The sequence below is a fragment of the Strix aluco genome, chromosome 3, assembly GCF_031877795.1.
Source record: "Strix aluco isolate bStrAlu1 chromosome 3, bStrAlu1.hap1, whole genome shotgun sequence".
Lineage (NCBI taxonomy): Eukaryota > Metazoa > Chordata > Aves > Strigiformes > Strigidae > Strix > Strix aluco.
In genome coordinates, this window is record NC_133933.1 from 81,922,974 (window position 1) to 81,948,089 (window position 25,116).

The 25,116-nt window shown below is 46.3% G+C and overlaps 1 protein-coding gene across 3 annotated transcripts in view; it reads left to right on the plus strand.

Annotated features, from left to right (window-relative positions):
• The first annotated feature begins 427 nt into the window (after positions 1-427).
• Positions 428-25,116, plus strand: part of SCML4 (Scm polycomb group protein like 4) — a 73,439-nt gene continuing 48,750 nt past the window's right edge. Inside the window, exons 1-2 of one of the 3 annotated variants that reach the window (XM_074820754.1) lie at positions 428-589; positions 1,259-1,426. The gene's annotated coding sequence lies outside the window, so the exon portion shown is untranslated. Of the gene's footprint in view, positions 590-830; positions 970-1,258; positions 1,427-20,423; positions 20,473-25,116 lie in introns of those variants that run through there. The other 2 variants (XM_074820753.1, XM_074820755.1) reach the window with 2 other exon arrangements.

Here is a 25,116-nt window from a genome sequence, read left to right on the forward strand (position 1 = left end):
AAAGGGCTGATGCTACAGTCCGGTTTCCATGGCAACAGAGGAGGGGTAGTGAAACCAGAAATGTTGCAAACACCCCTTCTGCTCATCGCAGCCCAATGCATGGTATTGCAAAAGATACTGCTATTGGAGGGGTGGGGGTGGGGAATAAGAGCCCAAATGCCTTTACCTTTCATCTTGCAGAGTTTCTGAAATAAAAAGAAATGACAATTTTTTTTTCTCGGTGTAGCTGCGAAGAGAAAGGAAACCCGATGCACAGGCCTCGTTTTCTGCGTGTAAAAATGTGTGTGTTCTTTAAAAGGCAGTGGTTGGCTGCTTTTCCGGACATGATGTGGTTGAAGCTGTCATCGTAATGGAAATTCATTGCTGTAGCTATGGTAAATCGAGTTTTCTGCCTGTGCTGAATGCATTAGTCTAATGAGATGTTTGCAGCTGGAGAGCTGAGCTGCTGGAGACTTACACTGTGCTAAGAGACAGGGAGAAGATGGCTTTTGCTGGGGTCTGTGTGACTGTGCTGAAAGTCCTCTGCCCTTTGGGTCCCAATGCCTGGGCTCTCTAAAGACACTGCTCAGTGTTATAACCTAAGCAATAGGTAAGGGGAAAGCATGCTTCTTCTTCTCTGCCTGATGTTTGTCATTGAGCCTTGTTGGAGCAGTTCTCATTCTGCTTGTCTGTATGATAACTTTACAGCTCCTCAGTTGGAGACTCTTCACCAAAGCACACTCTTACTTAGCCCTGGAAGCAGTTTGTGTGAGGAGAGGGGCAGCAGATCAGCGTGTGCCGACGACTTGTGCTGTGTGGCGGAGGGAGCCTGTGTGTGTGTGTGTGCGTGTGTGTGTGTGTGCGCGTGTGTGTGTGTGTGTGCGCGCCGTGCACTAGTTGATGAAGACTTCTGACTACAGAGCACTCGGCATGCAGAGCGGCTTCGGGCTTTTCCAAACCTGAATCTAAGCGTGGTTTTTTTGCTGCCAGGTAAATGCCTCTTCCATTTTAAAAGCAACTTATTTTGCAATATACGGTATTGCAGGCAGTATTTATATCACAGATTTTGAGGTTTAGTATAGTTCATAGAGCAATGAGTTTAATTATAATCTCGTATCTTCAAACCAGATGCTAAGTTGAATTTTTATCCTTAAATGAAAACCTAAGGGAGCGATACTGTTTATACGCTGGGTTTTTCCTTCGAGGCTAACAGGCACCTAGGTTATGAGAGATGCTGAGGAGCATACTTTAGCAGAGTTGTTTATGTTTGTCTTTCTAGGTGTTTTAAAGGTAACTTTGCGAGAGGACTGAGCATGGGGATGAAATGCATGCGGGCACCTGTCTAGCCCTGCCGGTCCCTGCCTAGCTCCCCGAGGCTCTGCCGCCACACCAGCCCCAGCCCGCAGCCCACCACTCACTGCCAGAGGGTGAAGCCCGGCGTGGTTCAGTGAGTAACTCAGCCTTTGAGATCCAGGCACTGTTTCCCTTTCCACAGCTGGTGAATGGCTGTGGGCGTTGGGTTTCTTTGCCCCGGGTTCATCTGCTGGCAGCAGTTTGGCGGAAAGAAGTTGCTTTTGGTTTTGGTGCATGCAAGGGTTGTGGCAGGGGTGCAAAGTTAATCTGGTGAGCTGCAGAAGGAGAGTTGTTTGAATTCTCTGCTTGGTGGGGGATTTCTGTTTAATCTTGGGTTTATTTCAAGAGGCTTCTGAAGACACTTTGCTCAAGGATAAACCAAGGGCTTTTCAGATTGAATAAAGGCACAATGGAAAGCATGTAAAGGGGGGTTAAATACCAAATACTTGGAAAGCATGGGGATGTTGTTATTTGTGGGAGCAGGGCTGGAGTCTAAAAAGTGTCTTTGTGCTACAGGAGTACTTACAGCATCCTCCACCACACTGTGCTGCCAGTCCCAGATCCAGCTAAGCACACTGGGCTCAGTCAGCCGGGGGTGTAAATCAGCGAAACTTCCTTGGCTCCAGCCTCATCTGACACCAGCTAAGGATATGGCTTGGAGATTTCCAAGTTCAGGTTTTGTGATCTTTTTTAGATGAGGTGTCTCCCAGTCCTCTCCAGCTGCAGGTGACTTTTTCTTTTAATTCATATGTCACACTAATTTTCCCAATAAGGCAGAGCCTCTCTGCCCCATCATTAAAGTTATTCAGCCGATGCACGTGTTCTTCAGATTAGAAAGGCTGGCAGGGGCACGAGCTTTTTAATGATGGAGTGTGGAAGAGGAACAGAAAAAAAATCTACCAACAGAAAAAGTACATGCGCTGAATCAGGTCAGAAACTCCACAGAGGGTATACCTTGATAAATGCTTTGCTGATGTAGCATAGTATCTCTGATATTTCTGTTATTTTGCATATTGTATATTGCATTTTGTATATTGGAAATGTTTAATCAGTACTTTCCTATATTTTGTGGAAAAGAGTGGGTAGAAAGAGGCAATTTTCCTTCCTGGGCAACCAGCACCTTGCCCTGAGGTTTCTCACCTGCTGGGAACACATGACTGTACAGGTGCTTGATGGTGGCTACGGTGCCTAGAAAGAAGAAATTGCAGTAGTATGCTTTTCCCTCAGCCATTCCCTTAGCTCTGTACTTGACACAAGAATTTGTGGTTTTGATACATATTTAAAAAAAAAAAAGTTTAAGAGGGAAACAGCATAGAGCACCCCATCATGGTATGTGGGTGAAACTCCAAGCTTCTGGAGGCTGAGATGTGACCTTACACAGATGTCTCCCTGACACCTTCCCTCCCTCAAACTTAAGGTAACATTAAACAAAGGTAAAAAGCGAGAGAGGGCACAGGTTATAGGGTGAAGCGAGGAAGCGGGGTGTGGGATGCTTGGCCATTCAGAGCCTGGGAACAGGAGACAGGCAAGCCCTGCCAGCTGGGCTCCTGCCTGCTCCCTCCCCCAGTCCCACTGGGATGAGACAGCTGAGCAAGGGGCTTGCTGCTGGGATGTGGGCTGCCCTCAGTGGGGACATGTCCATCCTCCTTGACCCTGGCCATTCCGGGACCTTTTGGCACCCTCGCAGGCTGCCCCAGCACCCAGCTCTGGTGGGAGCTGACCCAAACGCCACCAGTAGAAAAGGGGATGATTTAACCTATTCCCCAGCATCACCACTTCTCGCTGCGCTCTGACCAGAGGTATCCAGGGGCTCCTTTCCTACAGCAGACTGAAATCACATCACTAAATCTAGCCAATATCCCTAGCATTAGTTTTAGAACATCCGGAGTACTTCAAACCAGAGACTGAGGCACAGTGTCCTCCTGCAAGTGGCAGGGAACCCACGCAAGCCTAGCAAATAAATACAAGGTATAAAAGCACAGATTGGGTAAAGAAGACCCTCAGCAAATAGTTGGTGAGAGTAAGACAGCAATGATTTCTGTTAAAAATTGAATGAGGCAAAAATGTTTATATTTGATAACACTGAAGTTAGCAAAGCCCTGTTATCTTCAGGGGATTTTACTTCACTTTCATGAAGTATACTCAGTGACATCATGGTGTTTTTTAAAAGAAAAATATAATGATGAGAACGAATACCCCAATTCCCTAAAATCCTGCCCTACTTCTCTCCCTACAGCTTTAAAATGGTGCAAAGGAGGAGTCAGTTTTATTTACATAAAACACTCCCATCTGAGTTCTCCAGCTGACCATTAAGAGCAGCTACAGCATTTAACAGGTGACGGTCACTGCCAGGCTCCCTGCAGTGAGAATGAACAATAATTGGTTTACTTATGCAAAGAAAAATATTCCAGGCTCACCTTAATGGGAAAAATTATGTGTATTAATTTTGTCATAACAAGTTACCTCATGAGGAATTGGTTTCCTGTGCAAAGGAATAAAAATTTTCTCTTTATTTTGCTGTATATTAAAAAATACCTAATTCAAAATCGTGTGTCAGGGGATTACATACTGCTCTGCCAAACAGAATCATGATATATGGGTGCTTTAAAGGTACTGGCTAAATTTGCTATTGACTAATAAAATTGAAAATAATTTATAATCTAAGCAACATCTTTGTACCAAGTTTTCCTATTGATGAGAATGAAGGAATAGACAAAAGAAAGGGTGATGTGCAGTGCAGTGAAGGTGGAGTTAAAATTTACTAATTAAAGATCTAAACTTCTGATATTCTTTTTTTTAATAAAGCCTTATAAAGATGATGAAACTGTAAGTTGTTCATTAAGATTGACTGCTCCCTTTAGGAACTAGTGTAAATTTGGCCCGAATAAAGAGTTGCCCAGAGAGAGTCTGGATGTGTAATTATGTTCCACTGAAGGATGAATAATTCGTCTTGAACTGAACACTTTGCTGTTGCTCTGCAGTTTATCCTGACCCCATCATTAAAGGTGATTCTCATCGTATGGTAGAAATGGTGCTATAAATGACAGCCTTTTGCTCTCCACTTGTTTAAATTTGTTGCTCTGTTCAGTTCAGGGGTGGGATGCAAAGGATGGGATTTCCTTTCCATCCCCCATTGGCAGCAGGGCCAGGAATATGTCTCTGGTTTCCTGCTTCTCTTACCTGGCACGTGCGCAGATGCTGGCGTGCTTGGCATTAGACATGTCAGACCAACAAAAGCTTTTGCAGCTTTTGCCAGCTGTTGCTCTTGTTGCTTCAAATTTTTATATGTGTGGGACTCCCAAGAGTATTCCCCAGCATTTTCTTGATTTACAAGAGGTGTGACTGAATTTGAGTGTTTAGGGTTGAGTCCTAAATTGCTTTTGGTGCTTTGGTTACCATACTCCTCGCAGTGGATCTGCTATCATGGCACACATGGACCCTGGGTGCCCACGAAGCGCTTCTGCAGCTGAGGGCAGGAGAGAAGGGGACTGCACTTGGCTCATGGCAGGGGAAAGCCCAAGGTTGCACTCCTCCATTAACCCTACCCCAAATGCATGCCAGTGGAGACATCTGTTTCTCCACATCTGGAACTGGGGCTGCACCCAAAGTGGTGCCCAGCTCCATACACCAGCTCCCCCCCTTGGCACAGGGTGTTGGGGAGCAGTGGCAGTTCAGCTGTTGGAGCTCTGCCAGCACCTGTGCAAGCCTCGCTTTCCCAGGGAGAGCTGCAAAGGGTTAATATTGCAACACATGCAGCAATAGACAATTCCTCACAACATCTTACTCACAACTTCCTCTGTGATCTCAAGCAGTAAAAGTAATTTGTAAAATATCAGTTATATTTCTCTTTGATGTGCTCCTTGGACATGAGCAGTGTGTGTGCATGTGCCTTTTGCTGAGGGACTGGACTCCGAGAGCTGCTCTACCTCTCTGTTTTGTAAATACCTTTTTTTAGGTATGATGATTGCTTCCATCTCTCCATGCTTCCGCTTGTGTGTCAATGGTGTGAAGGAGGTACCACAAAATGTGGCGTGTTTTACTTGGTGGGAGGTGCAGGGGAGGCATGAGATGCTTTCTTCTTTCATCCCATCTTCCTGAAGGTGTCATGCACCTGAGGTTTCAATACAGAAGCTAACTGTGAGTGCTTTTGCTTTCAAAACTGATTTAGATTTAATGGCAGGTGAGGACATGCTATCCCCACATCCCAAGCCTTGCAAGGCAGACTCCCGAGAGCCAGTTTCCCCAGAGCCGACAAGACTACTTGAGGGCTGCAATGAGCATTTCCTACAAGGGAAGTCCTCCCAAAACAGCTTCCCAGAGGAAGATGCCGCCCTGAGATATGTCCAAGCTGAGCAGTCTGGCTGGCCGGCAGCTGTTCGTGTGAGGGGCTCTTGGAGGCGATGTGCATTAGCCTCCTCCCACTAGCAGGAAGAAGCTGTCATGTCCCCGTAATGCAGGAGAAATTCTTGGTAACCTGAAAGCCTCTGAGCAGCATTGGTCCCCAATGATTTCTTCCTGCCTGCCTGCCAGGGAGGACACCACAGGCAGGTAAGTTTTTAACCCAAGACCTTGTCTTGTGACACAGGGAGATTTATTGAGAATTATAGTCATTGTCACCCTGAGATGCTCCAGTGAATGTTTAGGCACTCCATAAACTCACGGTCAGAGGGAAAGTGTCACTCAAACACTGAAAGTCTATCAAGGCAGGAGAGGGGAAAGGTGCGAGTGTGGGACCACCACTGGTCCTGTTTGCTGGGTGTCCTGTTGCCTTGCCACAAAATCAGTCTCTCACGTACCCTCCTGCTCCCCAAGTGCCTCCCACTGCTCCCTGGCCCCCAACACAGCCTGGATTTGGGGCAGAGCAGCCACACCTGAACTGTGAGGCCAGCATTGTACCCTGCAAGGGATGGTGAAGACTCTCCTGGCGGTGCAGCAGAGGGGCACAGCAATGCCGGGATGGGCACAAGCAGGTTTGGGGTGGGGGCTGTGTTTTATAGAGTCGGTGTGTAAAATGATCTGATTTCCAAAATGTATACAGCCATCTGCACCTGTGGACACTGTGGGGAGAGAAATGTGTGTCAGAGGAGAGAGCAAAGATTCGGGAGGGACCTTCAAACCTCGCCAGAGACAGTACTCAGACAAAAGAGATTTGGAAAGGAGAGGTAGTCACAGAACAGGGGAAAGGGGAGCTCTGGGGTCTTAGCTGAGGACAAACCCAAAGGGCAATGTTACAAGAGGGGCTTCCCTATTAAGGACAGAGATTGCTTGGTATTTTTCGTCTCTGCTATTATTTTTGTTTGGGGCTGAGCTGCTGCCATGACTGGCCGTTGTGGGCTGTCCTGCCAGGCAGTCAGGCAAGCATGGTGGTGGTGCTGGACACTTTGGCTTGGCTTGCACCCGGCTGTGCAGTTTGATGCCTGCACGCCCTCGCTGCTGCGCCCGCAAGCTTGGACAGATGCACCAGCCCAGAGCTGACACGGGGATGCTGGAAAGAACTCTGGGGTTTGTTGGTCACTCCTATGGAAAAGCCCCACAGCATCCTATAGGGATGCAGCCCACCAGAGTGCTGGGGAATCTAATGGTAGATAAGGCCTTTTAATATATGTATCTACATTTTTCCATGAGTATGTATGTGCACAGGAACCATCCTATTGAACTGTGTAATAGAGATAGAGAATTTTTCCTTGTTTTCCATCTGAAAGAATAAGAAAGTGAATCAGTGTTAATTTATTACGACTAGAAAGAAAAGTCTTGTAGAGGACACATCCATTTGGCATGACATCTAAAAATCTTACACGGGGAACTGAAGGAGGACTTCAGTAACACCATATCTGATGCATTTTTAAGATCTGTTTGTCCATAGATGTCTTTCCTCTGCCTCAGAAAAAACAGACCTGGTGAGGGCTCTTGTTTTACAAATGCCCAGTTCAGCTTCTCAAGAGAATATCCATGAAAAGAAATGGCACGAAAGGTTTCCCAACCCTTTTCTGCACCAGGTGCTGCTAAAGGATTCACATTTTGCTGTCAGGAAAAGAGGGAGCTGGAGGGGGTGGCCCATCTTTTTAAGGTGAGCATGTTCCCTTCCTGCAGCTTGGGCAGCTGCCAAGGACGTGGTAAGCGAGTGACTGGGGATGCTGCAGGGCTCTGCTCTGTCCCCAGGGGATGGGAGGGACTCCAGTGCCACCAGCAGTGCAACAAATAGAGCTTCAGTGCGGATGTGTACTAAAGACACACACAGAGTAAAAATAAATAGAAGAGAGGATGTCTTCAAGAAACTGTTTATGACCATTATTTATGTATGTGAGAAGACTCAGTACCCTTTCCCCTGCTGCCTTAAAAAATGTTTATAGCATTTATCTCCCGATTTCATCTGGCAGCCTCCATCTATTTCCCCATAAACGATGAATGAGAGATGTGCCTAGTAACTGTCTCTTATGGCTCAGTAAATACTTGAATTTATTTGCATATTAAGTCGGCCACGTTTATATTGCGCTCGCTAAATGCAGCAACACGAAATACTACACAGAGGAGACTAGATGGCCATTAATGTGCCGAGGATTTATGTGAATGACTCCCTTTATCATTAATGGAAGTTATCTATACAAATCGCCTTACAATGGGGGAATAGACCATAATGTATGTAAATACAGATTACTCACTGCCGTTTAGTCATTCAAGAGGATGCTTAGCAGTCTAAAACACCGCTCTGGTGTTGATTCCTTAAAATGTGGGAAGGGAGGGTGCTGCCTCTGTAGGGTGTCGTGTCACATCTGAGCTGGCACACACTTGGAGGTGGCTGTGGTTCCTCAGGCTTCCGTGGGACATGGAGGAGAAAAGTTTTACAGGGTTGAGTCTTTGCTGAACCAGTGTCCCATGTGGGAGCGGTGGCAACTCTGCTGGGTGGGATGCAAGAGGTGGGAGAAGATGGGTTTCTCTGTCCTTCATGAGCTCCCAGTGGGGCTGGGTAAGGCATTCCTGGTTTCCCACCCTCCCTGCTGCGCATACCGATACTGCTGCCTTTCAGGAGGAGTTGCAGTGACCCTTCTGGTTTTGTCAGGCTTGGATCTCCTGCTGTTTACTCTCTTGCCTAGGAGGCCACATTTGTGTGGGTCAGTGAGCAAAGTGGCTGGGCTCTACCCATGCATGTGGTGTATTATATGTCCCTTCCCAAAAAAAGGATGTACCCCCTGCAACACTGGGATCTTTGCTGCTGGCTGCCTGGAGCCCCTGGGAGCTGCTGGACTGGCCCTGCCTTGCTATGGAGGCTGCAGACATGGGCAAGATGTGCTCTGGGGAGAAACCAGATTTGCTCTCCCTCTGCATGTCTATTTTTTGCCTTTCCCGTCTGGGTGAAAGGCAATGGTGTGTCTGAGGGGTGCAAGTCCTGTTGTACCTTCAGCTCAGCTTAAAACCTTTTCCACAACCAGGGCAGGAAGGGTCCATGGTGAAGGCTGAAGCTGGGTGCCTTCAGCCTGCTTGGGGCAAGAGCCTTTTTGTTACCAACCTGCCACTCAGCCCTGCCTGCTCCCCAGGGTGGCTGAGTTGAGCAGAGCAGCTATTTGATTTACTTATTTGCAATTGTGTGTCTGATTTTGGGCTGGGAACTGGGGCTTCTCTCTGGCTTCCCAGCAACACCAAAATGAAGGATGGTGGCTTTGATGGAGTTTCACAGTGAATGTTAGAGGGAGCCCATGGTGCTGATACAGAAAACCTCCAAGTCTCAGTGAGGTGGAGCCGTGCTGCGCCTCAGAGGCATGTTTTAATCTGAACTTGCCCTTTCTACAGCTCCCTGGGCCCAGCTTGCCTCCTGTGGACCTCTGCTCCATTAACATGGGTGCATGTATTGCCCCAGGGCCAGGATGGGAAGCCCCACTCTTGGCTTGCCAGTGAGGGCTGGGACCGGAACTGGGACTGGGTGACCAAACTTCAGCTGCAGTTGCTGTCCCCTTGTCTGTCTTGGCTGCAGGAGAGCAGTGAGCTGAAAAAGATGTTCTTGGGTTTCTGGCCATTCTATCCTCCTTGCCGGCCCTCCCCCTCAGCCACAACCCCCTCTCCAGTGCTGAGCATCTTCTTTTTCCTATTGGCCAGAGGAGACAGAAGCCAGGCAGGAGAACAACAAAACCTCATGGTCAAAGGACAAGCTCTGGGGTCATCTTGACCCTCGTATGGGTGCACATGGCACTGCTGTCCTGCTGCTCAGGAGGCACCTTGCAGGTCTAATAGTCCAGGGATATTTATCACTTGTTGCTTTTTTCTTGACTATGTTTATTGGACACACATTAATGTGTTTTTTCCTCATGTGATTGCTGTAGTTGTATTAGGCCACTGAAGTTAAGCCTGTGCAAATACCCTTTTCCCCCAGAACATGGGCTTTCTGGGTGATGCTAAAGTAAAAACAGAAAACATAGCTCTTCTGTTTTTTACAGCTGACTAGATGAAGGTAAATTTGCTCTGAAACAAAAAAGCAAGTGATTAAGCTAATGGGACTGATCACAGTGTTAGTATTTCAGCCTGCTTTCCATGCAGTCACAGCTATCGCTCCAAATCCCCATCTGATGCTGGAGGTGGGCTCATTACCCAGCATTACATTAGGCAGTCTCATGTCCTTGCCAGCCTGGCAGGGTACCCAACACCCCTCATCCTGGACTCAGTGCTGGGCAGCAAAATCATCCCTCATCCCAGATCCAGCTGAGAAAACCTACACCAGCAAAAATGCAGATTTGCTGCCACAAGGTGCTTATGTGCCAGGACATTTTCTCCACATAGCTCAGCTGAGTGAGTGGTGACATCTCACCCCATTCCTGCATGGTCACAGGTTTGTGTGTTTGCTACACAAGCACTCAGGAGCTCATGCATGGCATGGGACCCTGCAGCAGACACAAAGATGTGCCAGTGGCCCGTGCAGGTCCTCTGGGTTGGTTGGTTTTGAGCTGTGTGGTATGGGGGGAGACTCCTGGGAGAAACCTTCAACTTCAGAGACATTTTTATTAACAAGAATATTAGAGATGGTAAAATTCCTGCAATCTCAGGTGTTTCAGAATTTATATTAAATTTACCTGCCATGGTTGCTATCTATGATTTCTAATTAAATGAGGTTGTTAAGCTGGGAGACAATATTGCAAAAATTATGATTGATCTTTTATCCTTACCCATTATTTTTACACACTTAGCAGTGGCAGTCTCTGTAGACAACAGGGACTGGTGCTGAGCTGGCAAAGAAACTCAATTACTTGTCACTGCTGAAAAGAAAGATCTGCTCAGGTGAGCTACCATTAACCTTGTGCTAAGGCTTTTGACTTTTCGTCAGCTCAGATCATGTGAAGCAACAGGGTCTGTCCAGGGAAGGGCTGATGTTCAGTGGTGGACTTGGCAGTGTTAGGTTAATGGTTGGACTTGATGATCTTAAAGGTCTTTTCCAACCTAAATGATTCTATGATTCTTTGTTTCTATGATGCAGGTTTTTATTTACCTGGGTGGGCAGGAGGCTGCCTCATGCTGAGAAGAAAACAAAGGGTGGTCGGGATGTGCAGTCTGGAGGGAGGCACGCAGGAACATCTGTCTCTGCAAAATGGGGATAGCAGGACTGATAGACACTTCTGGTGGGTGATTAATTCTAATTAATTTGAAAGCTGGGGAGTTCTCCCAAACTCATTAATGTCTAGCTCTGCAGAGACAGAGGTCTCATGCATCGGGACATATGGGAGAGGGTGATGAGCACACAGGAGCCCAGCGTCCTGCCTGGGTGAAAGCTTCAGAGCAAGCAGGGAACTGGGAGGGGAAAGACATGAGGCTCCAGCCCCTCTCAAGTGCCCTTGGGGACTCGGGGCATGGATTGGCAAGTGCAGCTGACAGTGAGCCCCGCGAGAGGATGTGCCAAGGAAAATGGTCCCCAGGGACAAAGAGGGGGACAGCTTGCCAGAGCAGGCAAAAATTGCTGTGCATGCCCAGCTGTGTGCTTTAGGACATCACATGAGCTGGTTTTCCCAACCATCGTGTGAGATTATAGAAACACATGATCTATAGGTCCAACGGTGAACAGGACTGTGCTTGCCCCTGAGTTATTTCTACCATCAGTGCCAGCACGTGGATACATGTATATCTGTGGGGGCATGCGTGTCTGGCACTTTAACACCTAAGTGAAAGTGCAGAGGAACTGGAATGGAAATGATGGTCTTGCCGTATGCTCAGCCTGTGTCCCAGGCTGCGACTGCAGCCTTAATTACTGTTTGATTAAGAAGTGTTGCTAGTCAGAGATATTTTAATGATTACTGTTAGTAAGTCTGGGAGACAGTGCGCTACTTTTTTATGATTTTTTTTTGTGACAGAGAAATAAATGGCAATAGAATATATAAATAAAGTCAGCCTCTGAAAAGGTCACATTTGTCTACAGCCACAGCCAATGTGCCAGTTTCTTATGCTAATTCTGGGACAGTGAAAAGCTTGACACTATGGCCCTGCTGCCTGGTGATTGCTAGAGAGGGCAGCTCAGGCTGGTCAACACAGGGGTATTAAAGCATCAGGCGAGAAATGATGTGCTGGGAAGGCCAGAAGAGCGTGCTCCATAAGGGAACACAAAATTAGAGGAAAGCAGAAGGAAAATGAAATAAATAAAGTCTGAAATCCCTCCAGGTACTCAGGAGGCTCCATTCATCATGTGGTGTGGATGGCACCATGCCAAAGGCTCTCGCAGGCTCCTTGCAAGCGTGGAAGATCTCTCTGAATGAAGTATGTTAAAATCATCTCTTCTCAGAGATGATAAAGGAGCTAAGAAAGCTTGAGGGGAAAAATAGGATAAACTCTGAGTGGAGAAAATGGCTTCAGACAAAGAATTTTGGGCATAACGATGACATTGGTGGTGTTGGATCCCGTATGAATTACAATACAAGAAAGTAAATCTGACTTTGGGCTTTAAGTTGCAGAGGGAGGAGTTTGCAGTGTGGCACTTTGCCTGTTCTACTGTGGGCATCTGAAGCACACCTGATGCACTGGTATTTAGAGACTGCCTTGGATTTCCAAGAGAGTTACAAGGAGCATTTCAACCTGACATTTTCTTTCCTTTGCAGTTTCACAGAGATTTAATGAAGCGATATATACTAATTGTCTCAAACACCATATTGCCCCAAAGAGCTTATAATGTGTTCCTGAGTGATGTGGTCAGACACAAAAACCAAAAAAAAGATGACTTACCTCTGTCCGATATCCCCATCCCCTATGCAGGAGCAGGCAGAGTGAACTGTGACCTGCAGATATTTTATCTGTCTCATAATCACTTGTGCTTTCTCACTGGCAGAAGAAAGGGATTAAAAGCTGAAACACTTTATTGAACAATTTTGAAATGATTCCACAGGGGAGAGACATGCCTGGGACCTGGAGGTGCTTATGAAGGCTTCTAGGTTCAGGAGATTTGGGGGATGGGGGAGCAGAGCAGACCACCCTCCTGACCAGGGCTCACGCAGGCACCCTGAGCACTTCTCACTGAGCACCCACTGTGCTCAGGAGGTGGTGGAGGTCTCCCTTCCCGAGGGAAAGTGGGTGCCACCAGTCATGACTGTGTGTTGCTTCTCTAGTGATTCATGTACTGGGACAGTCCTCAGACACAAGTGGCTCCTGGAGCTGCCACTGCCACCAAGCCTGAAAACCTCTGTGCTAAATCAGAATATGACACAGAGGATGGCTGTTGTCAGGCTCAGGCTGCTGTGTGCCCCCCAGTCTGTGCATGGAGACATTTCTTCCTTGGCAGCCTCAGGTATTTCCATAGAGCTGTGATGAGTTGTCTTTGCTACTCAAATTGTTGTCCCAATTAGTTAAGAGAAATGTAGCCAGGAGTGGAAGATGTTGCCATTCTCTGCTAGAAATCTCTTGCCAATTTTGTGATACAGATACAGAAAATATGAAAATAATGACATCTTGAGAACCAGTGAACAATTCAATGCATTGTGGGGAAAAAAATCACCATGTGCAGGGGACGGGTACACAATACGAGCTCTTCTCTGGTCCCAGAGAGTGTTGTTTTGGAGATTTAAGCTGGACTGCAAGAATGTATATGCCTTCTTCTAGTGTTCCGTGTTGCTCTCCCAATTAGTGTTGGAATTACATGGGGGGCCAAACTCTGTGATTAGTTTCTATAACATGCCTGAAAGCCTTCTGTTAGTTGCCCTCAGAGCTGGTTTGGAAGTGTGCCTTCTACTGACAGGCACTTGCAAACACAAACCAACTGAAAATTCATTCAATGGGACCTTTTATCTGGGGTGTGTTTTTTTAAAGAACAGTGAAAGCAGACATTTAATCAATACAATTTTGCAAAATATATAGCCCAAGGTATGCAGACAATGACACACAAGCCAGCTGGATATTGAGTTTCCAGGTGATGAAAACAAGGTTGTTGCCAAACACAATTTAAAAATCATCTAGAAAACAGGAAATGGTGGTTCGTTGGAGGGGCAAATGGATCAAAACAGCTCTGAAAAGTGAAGGTTATGTTTATTTAGAATATGAATTACAGATATAATCAAATGGGGGCAAACTTTACTCTTGGCTGCTGCATGCTTTAGTAACCAGCCCCAGTTAGCAAAGTTTTGTTCCCTAGTCACAGTGAGTCAAACCTTGCTAACTTGCCACATGGTGTTCCCATGGTTCAGTCTTAGGTCTGGGATATTCTACAGTTTCCCAGCATGTTTTTATTCCAGATGTGTCCACTCTGCGTGTTGAGAGCCACCTGCAACCTCCCCCGAAGACAGATCCAGTGTCCAGGCAGACAGCAAGCCTGTGAGCAGCCAGAGCTCACCTTCCCAAAGAGGGGTGTGCCAGGGCAAAATCACAGCTGATGGCCTGAAACACCACCAACAACCTCTGTCAGCCTATCCAGTGGTCATGTAGGCACCAGAGTTTTTCTTCTGGAGTGGGAAGGAGTAGCAGTGGGGTGACTGTCTAGTTCCCAGGCAGTCCTGGGTAACATGACAGGCTCTAGCAAGTGATGTACATGTTTTTCTTGTTCCTGAACTTAATGATTAAATGAATATCCTTTTATTTATGCTGTCCAATTATAATGTTAAAATGTGGTTTGAATATAAACATATCTCTCATGCATGGAAGTGAAAGCTTTGAGCATTTGCAGAAGCTGTGGTCCCTTAAGTCTCTAAAGACAGAAACATAAGAGCTACTCTATATGCCAGAAAAGGATGAATCTTTTATAAGTATTATTTCTCAAAATGTAATATAAAAGTGCAGCAGGTCCCTAAGGAATAAGGATAACTTTATGTGAGAAATGTGTGAAATTCCTGCCCTCTGTCTAAGAAAAGATATTTCCCTATTGACATTTGTAATATCACTTCCTCAGATTTAGGGGGTTCATTTATTTCCTGGGACAGATATCTGTGGTAGGCGTATCAGCTGGTATGCACGATCCAGTCAAGTGTGTTGGTGTTGGAGAGAAATCATCCCAGAGTCAGTGGCTGGCTATTACTGGTGACAGAAAGGGAGGCATAGCATGGGGTGATGCAGGAGAAGGGGGACCGGACACAGTTGCCAAGCCCCCCGGGGGTCACCAGGACACTGCTGGGATATGATTTGTGTGGGATAGAAGAAGTAGTGGCCTGCTTCTTTGGTGCTCAAACTACCTGGAGAGCACATTTTAATGGGAAAAGGGAGTGTCCCACCTCTTTTTCCAAAACGGGCACATTAGCCCTGGTGATTTCATGCAGTAGACATAATTTGGCAAGGAAGGAAGCACAGAAGTTTTATTCCATATTGTGGGCTCAAGAAAGATAGGGAATGATGGTGGCTGTAACCAGGACAGAGGCTGTCTCTGTGTTAAAAACGTATTTACTTGGCAAAGTAATTGAGGATGATAGTATGTAAGCCATAACAAAATGCCTAGAGTAGCACAGGAGGCAATAAATGCCAGCAAAATGTTTCCAGACCACCACAAGCTGCTTATCACGACAATTTTCTCTTTTCCATTATAAAGTTTGCACGTATTTCTTATTAAACCAGTGGAGGTCCACTGGATCTGGGGAAGACAGGGGTTTTTTCAACTTGACTCCAGTTTCTGTGCTAGTGACTCTTTCTGCTAACTCCAGATGGTTTCAGGGATCAGCCCAGGTCGTGCTGCCCAGGTTGGCCCCGGTGCAGCAGGCATTGGGAAAGGCTGGGGCTGGGGCAAGCAGATTGCTGTCCTGCCAGCATTTTGGGGGTGGAAAGTTCTTTCTCATCCCACACTGGGTTTAAATCACAGCCATTTCAATGTGCAGGGCAGAAAATCACCGAACCAGTGCCCTCATATCCAACGCGTGAGGTCAGGATGGAGTTGTCCTGTGATGAACACACACAACATGGGAGAGCCATGACAGAAGACAATGAGAGGCTAGGACCTCACACTGGGTAACAGTCTGACATCAAGGGGCTATCTCATCATAACCGAGAACCTCGTTTTACAAATAGAAAAGAGGGACAGCTCTCAACCTTCTCTGCTCTGCTTGATCTTAGCATCCTCCCTGGCTCTCATCAGGGCTGCTCCGTCCAACTATCCCAAGACAAATCTGCAGCTCAGGCCAACCTTAGCTATGTGGATGCAAGCTATGCTGTGCCCCCGAGCCCTGGAGATGGACATTAGTCCTGCTCCTCTTCTATTTAGTGGTATAGCGGTAGTTAGAGAGAATCCTGTTTGGTCCTGAGTGTGACAGGGACCAGAGTTTCATGCTCCCATGTGCTGGGGAGTGCCTAGGCAGGGGGTGAATGGGGCTGGGGTAAGTTTGCCTCTTTTGCTGCTTTCCAGCTCTTTCACCCTGATGCAACCTCTTTTGCTGCTTTCCAACAAAAGTTTTGTTGCGCCTTGCTCTTTAGTGCAAAGTGTTCACCTTAAAAAGGAATTTTTATACATTGTGTTTTCCAAAACTTCCCAGCCAGCTCTCGTTGCAGCGTGCAAGTGGGATAAGCATCCCAAATCCTTGCACATCTGCTTGTTTGTGTCACATTGATGAGACTGTCTCCACTATTTCTATTTGCTCTCGTCCATCACCTCTACAGAAATGTGTACAAAATCCCTTCTCAACTTCTCCTGTCCCAAATGCATCCCAGCGTGATTCTGTGTGGTGAGAGGGCACATAGGATCTAGAAAAATGAGAAGTGTGGGATAATTGCCTCTTCTCCCTGCCCATCTCCCACCATCTGACTTGAATACATTGACCTTCTCTGAGTTAGGTACCTGCTCCTTCTTCCTGCTACATATAAATGTCAAACTCTTTTTTTTCCTGCAGGAAGGGCAATACATCGCTGGTTCAAGAAAACACTGGAAGCAGTTCAGGGAATTATCTAGATATTTGGATCCTTAGAATCATAGAATAGTTTGGGTTGGAAGGTACCTTTAAAGGTCATCTAATCCAACTACCCTGCAGTGAGCAGGGACATCTTCAACTAGATCAGGTTGCTCAAAGCCCTGTCCAACTTGACCATGAATGTTTCCAGGGATGGGGCATCCTTCTTTGAAGTGAGCTAGCAGATTTGTGAGGTTTATCCATTTATGGAAAACACTGGTTGAAGATGTCCCATAAATGTAAAAACTATAGAAAATGGGGTGGGGGTGGGGATGGGGGGGCAGGAGGGAAAAGGCAAGCAGTTATAAAAGAAAAGGCCAGAGTACTGCCAGACAAGTGAGAGGGAAAAAATACGAGTATTAGCCAATTACAGACTCAGCTGGAGAACTAAAATGGCCATAATATAAATGTTGCTCATTTCACATTCATTTGTTCCAAATCTTTGCCCCTGAAAATTTAACAGAGAGCAGGAAGGATCTGTGGCTTATGGGTGATGAAAGCATCTGGTTTCTGTGCAAGACGCAGAAGATGAGAAAGAAAGTAACTGCATTCAAAAGAGAAGTTAGTGCTTTCTTCGCTGGTCTGAAGGTTGTAGATAAATAAGATACTGCTTTGTGCGTCTGTAGTTCAAGGAGGGTTAGCTTGTTAACCGCACAAGTTCCCTGGTAACAAAGCTAATGGCAGGAGGGGACTTCTGGAAAGCAACCTGTAAATTACACTGACAAAGTGTGTGATCAGAAACAAGGGCGTCTCAACTAGCAATCGCTTGGCTGAATACGTGAAATGGGACCTGCTACAATACAAAGCACAATTTAAATTTAATTGCTGGTTCAGAATCACAGCCTGAGTTTTACGGGCTGGAGCCCTATCAGTGCTACAAACATTCATGTATTTAGGGAAAGATTTTTTCCGGTGTCATCTAATTAATTAATAACAGACATCCTGGACATCTTTGCATCTCCAGCATTCGGGGTCTGAGCTGGGGAAACTAGAGCTGAGGAATCTTGGTGTTGGAAATCATGTCCGGTAGTTCAGGGAGAAAAGAGCAATGTGCTCTGCATTACAGTCCTCCTGGTAGCTGGAAAAGTCATTTGGTCCTGGACTGCAGATGGCCAGAGGCAGGTCAGCGGGGAAGCGAGTGGAGGTCTTGTGGGACGTATCTTCAGCTGACTGCAGTCTGGAAAGGTAGCAGCCCTCCATTACACCTCCCTACACCCAAAGAGATGCTGGTGCGGGATGCAGCTCCCCATCTGCCTCCTGAGCAGGAGTGTAATGGCCTGTGGAGGCAATGGGGGAGAGGATCTACCTCCTCTGGAAGCTTGTCAGTGCCAAGGGGAGGACTCTCAGATGTGGTGGGGAAGGTGAGGAGATGAAGTGGAGGTAGGCTGATAGGAAGGCTTGGCAAAAAAAGACTGCAAGGCTGCAGGAGTAACTACTTATATAATAAATACCAAACTTGTAATACTCAACCCCCAGCCTCAGCTCTCCATCCTGCCTCTCTGAGCTTGCAGAGGGAGTTTTGCACATCTCCTGGACGGCTCCACCAGCAGTCCACTACATTTTACCATCCTCAGGACTTCAGGACAGGGGATGTTAAGATGCTCTTTTTAGCAAACCGAAATGTCACCTATGCACACCCAGATGCTGAAGCAGGAGGTTTCAGGGTAGTGAGGGGAGGGACTCAAGTTGTTTTGCTGGGACTTTGTCTTGCAAATGGGAAACCACAGTCTGAGGCAAAGACCTGCAAGAGGAACTCCACCCTCTCCTGCAGCTCATCGAGGTGGGAGACTGAGTCCATGCACTGTTTTTCTTCTTGTTTCTCTGCAATATCAGAAGTGGTGCTATTAGCTCCACATATGAGAGAGAGAGAAGGAAGGAATTGCCTTTATTTTCTCCCTTTTTTGTGCGCATTTGGCTTGACCACCTCAGCAGAGCGACCCTTGCCACTCACATGGCCTCATCTCATCCATTTTTCACATCTTTCTTTTGGTGCTCTGCCTGCACTCGCTCGCTCTCCGTAACGTTTCATTTCCTCAACTCCCCGCCACAGGCTACTTGTCTGCAACAAAAATGTCAGGCCAAATGAAGAAAGGTAAGATCAGGAGGCGAGGCTGGCCTCAGCTGCTCCTGGGGGTCCCATTCTCGCCAGGGTTTTCAAGTTCTTCTGGCTCATTAAGCAACCCTGAGTGAGAAGGGGCACGCAGCTACTTCTCTACCTGCTGTCACCAGGGTGCTATCCTTCAAAAGAACACCTCCTCAAGGACAGCACTGTCACTGCTGCTGAATTTAACTTAAAAAAAAAAAAAAATAATCAGGCTGTGAGATGACACCGGGAACCATTTTTCCTTTCTTTTGCTCTTAGAAATAAGGAAAGGAGCAGACACCATCAATACTCTTTGTCTGGATTTTGAAGAATACTGTGCTATTTCCTACCAGCTCTCTGCCCCTTCATTAAGGCACCCAGATGGTGAAAGGGAAAAGAGGGCAGGGTACGGCACTGGATGCTGCTTGCATGATGCCTGGTCCTTTATCACGCCAACGCAATGACTGTGAAAATACCAATCACAGATCTGCAGGACCTGCTCTCAGCAGCTGAAGAGCAAGCCTGCTGCAGGGCCCCTTCTGAAGGGGCTCTGCCACTGGTGAGCCTGAAGCAGCCAGCTGAGCACCCATGGCAGAAACGCTTGCTGGGTTTCTGCTGTACTGGGACATGTTTGCGAGAGTAAATAGATGTTTTCTTGTTTGAATTCAGTATGATTTGGATCCTCTGGCAAATTATTTAATAAAGAGCCATGCAACTGGTATTGCAATGTAACATTCAGTGCATTTTGCAGCTGGAGAGGGGCTGAAACTAGCTGCAAAGAGAAATACGCTATTTCCCGAGATGCAAATAGCTGAGCAGCAGTGTGCCAGCCATGTCCAGACTGGCTGCTGCACCTCTTTCAGTATCCATGAAGCAGGGGACAAACTCAAACATGGAGCAATTAAAAGAACAGCCCTAGGTAGTTTCCTGAGCAGAGGAAAGAAAGATGTTTGGTTTTCTATAGATTTGTGCCCTGTAACTGCCTGATTCTGGTGTCTGAGAGGGTGTCAGGTCTGATAAGAGCTTTTCCCAGCATAGAAGCTTTTATATTCTGTCTTCTGCTCTCACTGTCTCATAAAACAGGTGGCCAAAAATGTGGGGGCACAACTGGGGTCTCACATCTCTGTCTTTTACACATTTCCACTACACCTGCAAACTTTTGCACCCCTTGCTTTTGTGCCCCATCAGGTTTGTTTGAAATAAGTGAACAAGCCCAAAAGTCATATGAGGAGTGAAGGAGAGCATGAGTTTGTGAATACATGAACTCTTATTCTGCAGGAAAGTAGACTACAAAAATCTACCACCTTTTTGACATGCATGTCTCAGGCAGAGAACAATGTCACTGAAGGAAAATTTGCCCATCTCGCCCTCACTGGTGCTGCCATCTCCCAAGTCTCTCTGGCTGACACAATGGCTCCAAGGCAAGGTAGACAGAGTCTACGCAGTGACTGATGCTGGTATATGTTGTTTTGGATACTGCTACTACTTTCAGTTCTATCAAGGAGAGTTAAATCTCTGCTGTGCTGCAGGGAGATAATGATATATGGCTACCAGCTCTAACAGAAGATTACAGCTCATTAGAAATCCATGTTTTTACAGCCCAGAACAAAAAAACCACATTCACTCCTCCTTGTATCTCCTTACAGGCTTTGCTGTAACACTGCTCCATGTGTGAAAACTCACAAATACCTCTCTTGCATACTTAAGGATCAATCTCCTTGGGAGTGTCTCCAAGCAGAAGAAAAGGTATTTGTATTTTCTCCGGCCTTTTCTAAACTGCTTGTGAGAATGTTTAAAACATGGGATAGCTGGCAAAATTCAACTACTCTAGCAACTAAGAGGGGTAACACATTATTTTGTCCAAATGAGAGGCACTGAAACATTTTGCCCACTTTTCCTTGAGAATCAACATGTGGCAGTGGTTAGGGTATGGGGAGCTTGAGGAGCCTGGAGCCTACCATCAGCTGGCCTTGTCCCGAGCAAGTTGCTTTGCATGTATGGTTGTCTTCCTGGCTCCTGGAGGGGATGCTGTAGGACATGTGGGAGAAGCGACACTGAAAGGGTAGGAAGTTCCTCACTTGAGACCTCACAGGGAGGCTGGAACAAGCCCAGGAATCTCAAATCTTTCTTACTTGTGAAGCTTGAATTTCCACTTCCAAAAATACAATGCGTTCTTCAGCAATGCATTTCCACTATTAGCCAGAAATATCCCGAAGACAGGATAAGACAGAACTGGCCACTGAGGGTAAGCATGAGCAACCAATGGTGGGATTCACCTGGGCATTGTAGATATCTAGATATGAGCTTGTTATCCTTGGCTCATTTTATAAACAGAAGAAACATATATACATAGGACATGATTAACCCCACCCTTATGTTGGTTACAAAATAGACAAGTCAAACCCAAGTTTTAGAAATGAGATTAGTTCTGGATTAAGACACCTAAATACAGGTGTCTACAAGGAAGTGACAAAGTTCCCATGACCATCAAATTACACCTGGTCAGTGGACCCTAGATCCACTGAGCCCACCACAAACTACATCTATATCTTGTCAGCTGAATGACTGCACACCTTCAACCATATTGGCTAGATCTCCACTGATCCCATAGAAGGTCACACACCCAGCACACACAGAGACACCTCTGTATAAGGCTCTAGCTGTAGGCATTTAGGTGTCTTAATCTGTTATTGAATATTGCCTATAGCTAAGTCTGTTTGCCTAAAACAGTCATCTAATGCCACTTGAGATGACCTGAGGTGCCCAAGACATTTTAGCAGATGTGACACGAGGTGTAAGGGAGATCACATCTGAAATGACTGGAGGCACCTATACTGAGGTGACGGACAAACTGGGGTTTGAAATTAGGTGAGGTGAATCCCATTCTTGGTTCCCACAGCCAGCACAGATATTTGTGTTGTTTGTTTCTTTACTGATTGGGAAAATGGACCTTTCTACTCAGATCCCATTGGCTGGACAGTCCAAGGGTTTTATGTGGAAATTCTCTTCCTGGGGTCAAAATGGGCAAGAAAGTCCCTCAGAGATGAAGCTTCTTCTCACTTCAATCCCTAAGGCAATAGGCAAGAAAAGAGAAGGGCTTTGCAGAAGAACTTCATGCTATGGCTGAAAAATTATACTAACCTTTCTTTAAGCAATGGTGAGATGGGTGCTCTCCATGCAATTAAACAATCACATCCAGAAATGCAGAGAATATTGGTTCAATGCTTTTATTAGCAAAAATTCCTACTGTCTGCTTCACTAAACACTTGCCTTTCATGTAGTATGCAGTGTTGCTTTGGTATTCATGATGAAGAGATGTGTAACACCTCACATCCCTGAATACTACCCAAGAGGAGCACACAGGTATAAAACTTTGCTTCCAGATCACGCAATGCTTCTCATCTTGCTCATCTACTCCGCAGGCCATCATCTCAAAGAGGTCACAGTCAAAGGGCTACCCTGCAGTGCACAGAGAAGGAGGGGAAAATGGTCCTGTTACTGCCTGAAAAGTATCCCTTCACTCCCATTTAATAACATGATATTCCCCTGCAGAGTGTGCTTTCCTGAACAACAGCTGAAAGAAAGACAGGCAAGATTACAAGAAGTTTATATCTTTTCCACATTTGGCTGTTGAGTATGTAGATCTAGCAGATATGAAGCTCTGCAGCAGTCAAGAGTTGGAGGCAGGGCTGCAAGAGCTGGCAGGGACTCCTGGGTCAGAGTCCTTCTGCAGCTGGGACCAGTGGCTGTACTGGGAGTGAAGGGATTCTCCTTCAGCTGCACTTTTGCACCTTCGTTTGGCTTGAGGCATCAATAACTTATTCCTTCCCTAGGCATCATCCCCGTGCCAGTCCAGGCACGGGTTTGTGTGAGACCTGGTGTAAACCAAGTTTAAATGATCATCCTCTGGAATTACTGATATAAAATTTAATGTGATATTTTTACCTTCAGCCCTTGCAGTTACTGGAGCGCAGGTTAAAAGCTGCATTTATTGCAGGCATTTACTTTTATTAAGAATGGATCTTTGCAGTCCATCAAAAATACTCATCTTGGGAGGAAATGCACTGTAGCTCCCTCCACTATCAGCTATATAGCTATGCTAATCATAGAGCACATACACCAACACATGATGCAGGGCAAGCACAGTGCAAAGCATGGACTGTTAGGAACATCCTAAAGGGCATGTTTTTCTCTCCACGCCTGGATTTCCACGGGGCCAGTCTGCTGTTCACCGGGTGCTCCTTAGGATCCTCTGAAGTCATGGCAGAACTTCTGCTCCCCAGAGGAGACAAGACTTCACCTTTCCTGCAGCACTCACCCAGGCACTGGGGTGAGGAGAGATGTTTCCCTGCTGCCTCCTCTCTGGGATCTGATGGGGCAATGTGGAAGGCAGGGCTGGAAATTAAATTTTCAGATGGCAATGTTTGTGAGACAAGTAAGGGAAGGTTATCGTGTGGCTTGCCCTGCATTAAGTGATGAGAACCCATAAATGTAAAGCAGTTTCCTGCTGTTATTTTTAAACTAAGAGTAGGAAAGTGATAGACCCAGGTCAGACTGAAGCTGCACCATCCTCGGCTGTCCAAAGCTAGCGCCTTAGGAAAAGTACAAGGACAGGGCAAATGTATACTAATTTCCCTCCCAAAATACTCTTCCAGGCTATTTGTACTACAGTCATTTCCTGAACTGAGGCGGTGCCTTTGTTAGTAGCCTGTAATTTGCTTCCTTGAATCTGCCCTTAAATTGCATCAAGTTCTCTTAACTTGCCTTGAAACCACCAAGCTTTCCAGCGGCTGAGCCATGGGTCAAGCACAGGCCATGGCAGCAGTTGGAGGTGCCCCAGGAAAGTCCTTCTGAGGTAACACCCTGACTTTGTCAGGAGGCAGTCAGACGTGCCCTGCGTCCCTCTTGCCTCTCTGGCAAACCTGCAATTTGACTGCATGTTTTTCCAGCCTGCCCAAGAGCTTTTTCCTGGCTGTAAGAGAAGGTCGTGCTGTCACCCCACACCATCAGACAGAGGCAAATTTTCTTGTCTGCTGTCTTCCTCCACTGCTGGGGAGCACACTTGCCTTCCAGGATCTGCAACAGCGTAACACAGTAAATGTCACCAAAGGTGCTTTCCATTTCCCTTAGCATACAAGAAAGGAGAATCAAGTCACAGTTGTGCTTGTAATTAAGTGTAATAACAACAGCTTGTATACTGCAGTAGACTTCTTGTCTTTGCTGTATCAATTCAAATATGTTACATTGAGATCATTTTGTGCACAGTCCAGTTGGGTCTTGTGTGTCAGCACATGTGGCAAGGAGTTTTAAGAGGTTTTGCCAAAGCAAAATGTCCCAAGTGTTGAGAGCGGAGAGGATAAAAAAATTGTGATTGCTAATATTTAGTGTGTTTCCTGCCCATCATGTGTTTAATACTTCACCAGTTGCAAAAGAAAGCAACGTTTCAGTCAAAGAAGTACTCTAGGTCAGCACTTTGGGAGCTGTTAACTCTTGGAGTTTCTGAGGTGCCACCAGCTACCTTTACCATCAAAGGAGAATATGACAAAAGCAATGCAGTGTGGTGTTCAGTGCAGGTACATAACCTCTGTTTCACAGCCTCATGGCCACCAGTGGTCCCCCACTATAGGAACCACTGCTCTTTCCCAGGCAGGAGCAAACCTGGACTGGGCTTGACTTCCTTGGCCTCTGCCAAGCTCGTCCACGAAATTTTGTGTTGCCAGGCTTTGATTAAAGCAGACCAAAATGCAAAGCCTGAAGCACTGGGGTTTCATAGTGGGGTTTTGTGCCAAATCCAGTGTAATCCTTGCATTTCCCTTCTCTGCTGAACTCCCTGCCTGTACCCAGCCTGTAACGTAAAGTCCCAGGAACATTTTGTTCTGGGAGGTGGAAGAGACACCAAGGGTGTCCCTCAGAAAGCACTATGGGGAGGACAGTGCACACTGGCCTTGAAGACAGAAGGAAAGCAGTGGTGCTCAGGAAAGACAGAGGCTTTCCATTTGACTCCTGCTGTGGCAAGCATGATGCTTTAAACCCTGAAAGTATACTCTCTGCAGTCACACGAGACTTGTATTTGGTAAAAATCAGAGCCCCATGGCAGGATTTCAGGTGGTTCCCAAGCTGGCTGAGCATGCCTGGAGAGTGTAAGCACAGTGGCCCTGGTCAATACAGTAAATTAGGCACTGCAGGTTTGCTTTGATCTTATGTTAGACATTCAGTGTTTTCATGAGAGTTTTGGACAGTTGATGTTGAAGACTGTAAATTTTATAGTCAGTCTATAAGTCCTGTCATATGTAATGGATCAGTCTGAACTGAGCAGATAGTCCTACTGTTATTTAAAAACCCCAATTTTTAATATATTGCAAATAAATGCATTTTCTGGAAGGCAGGGCT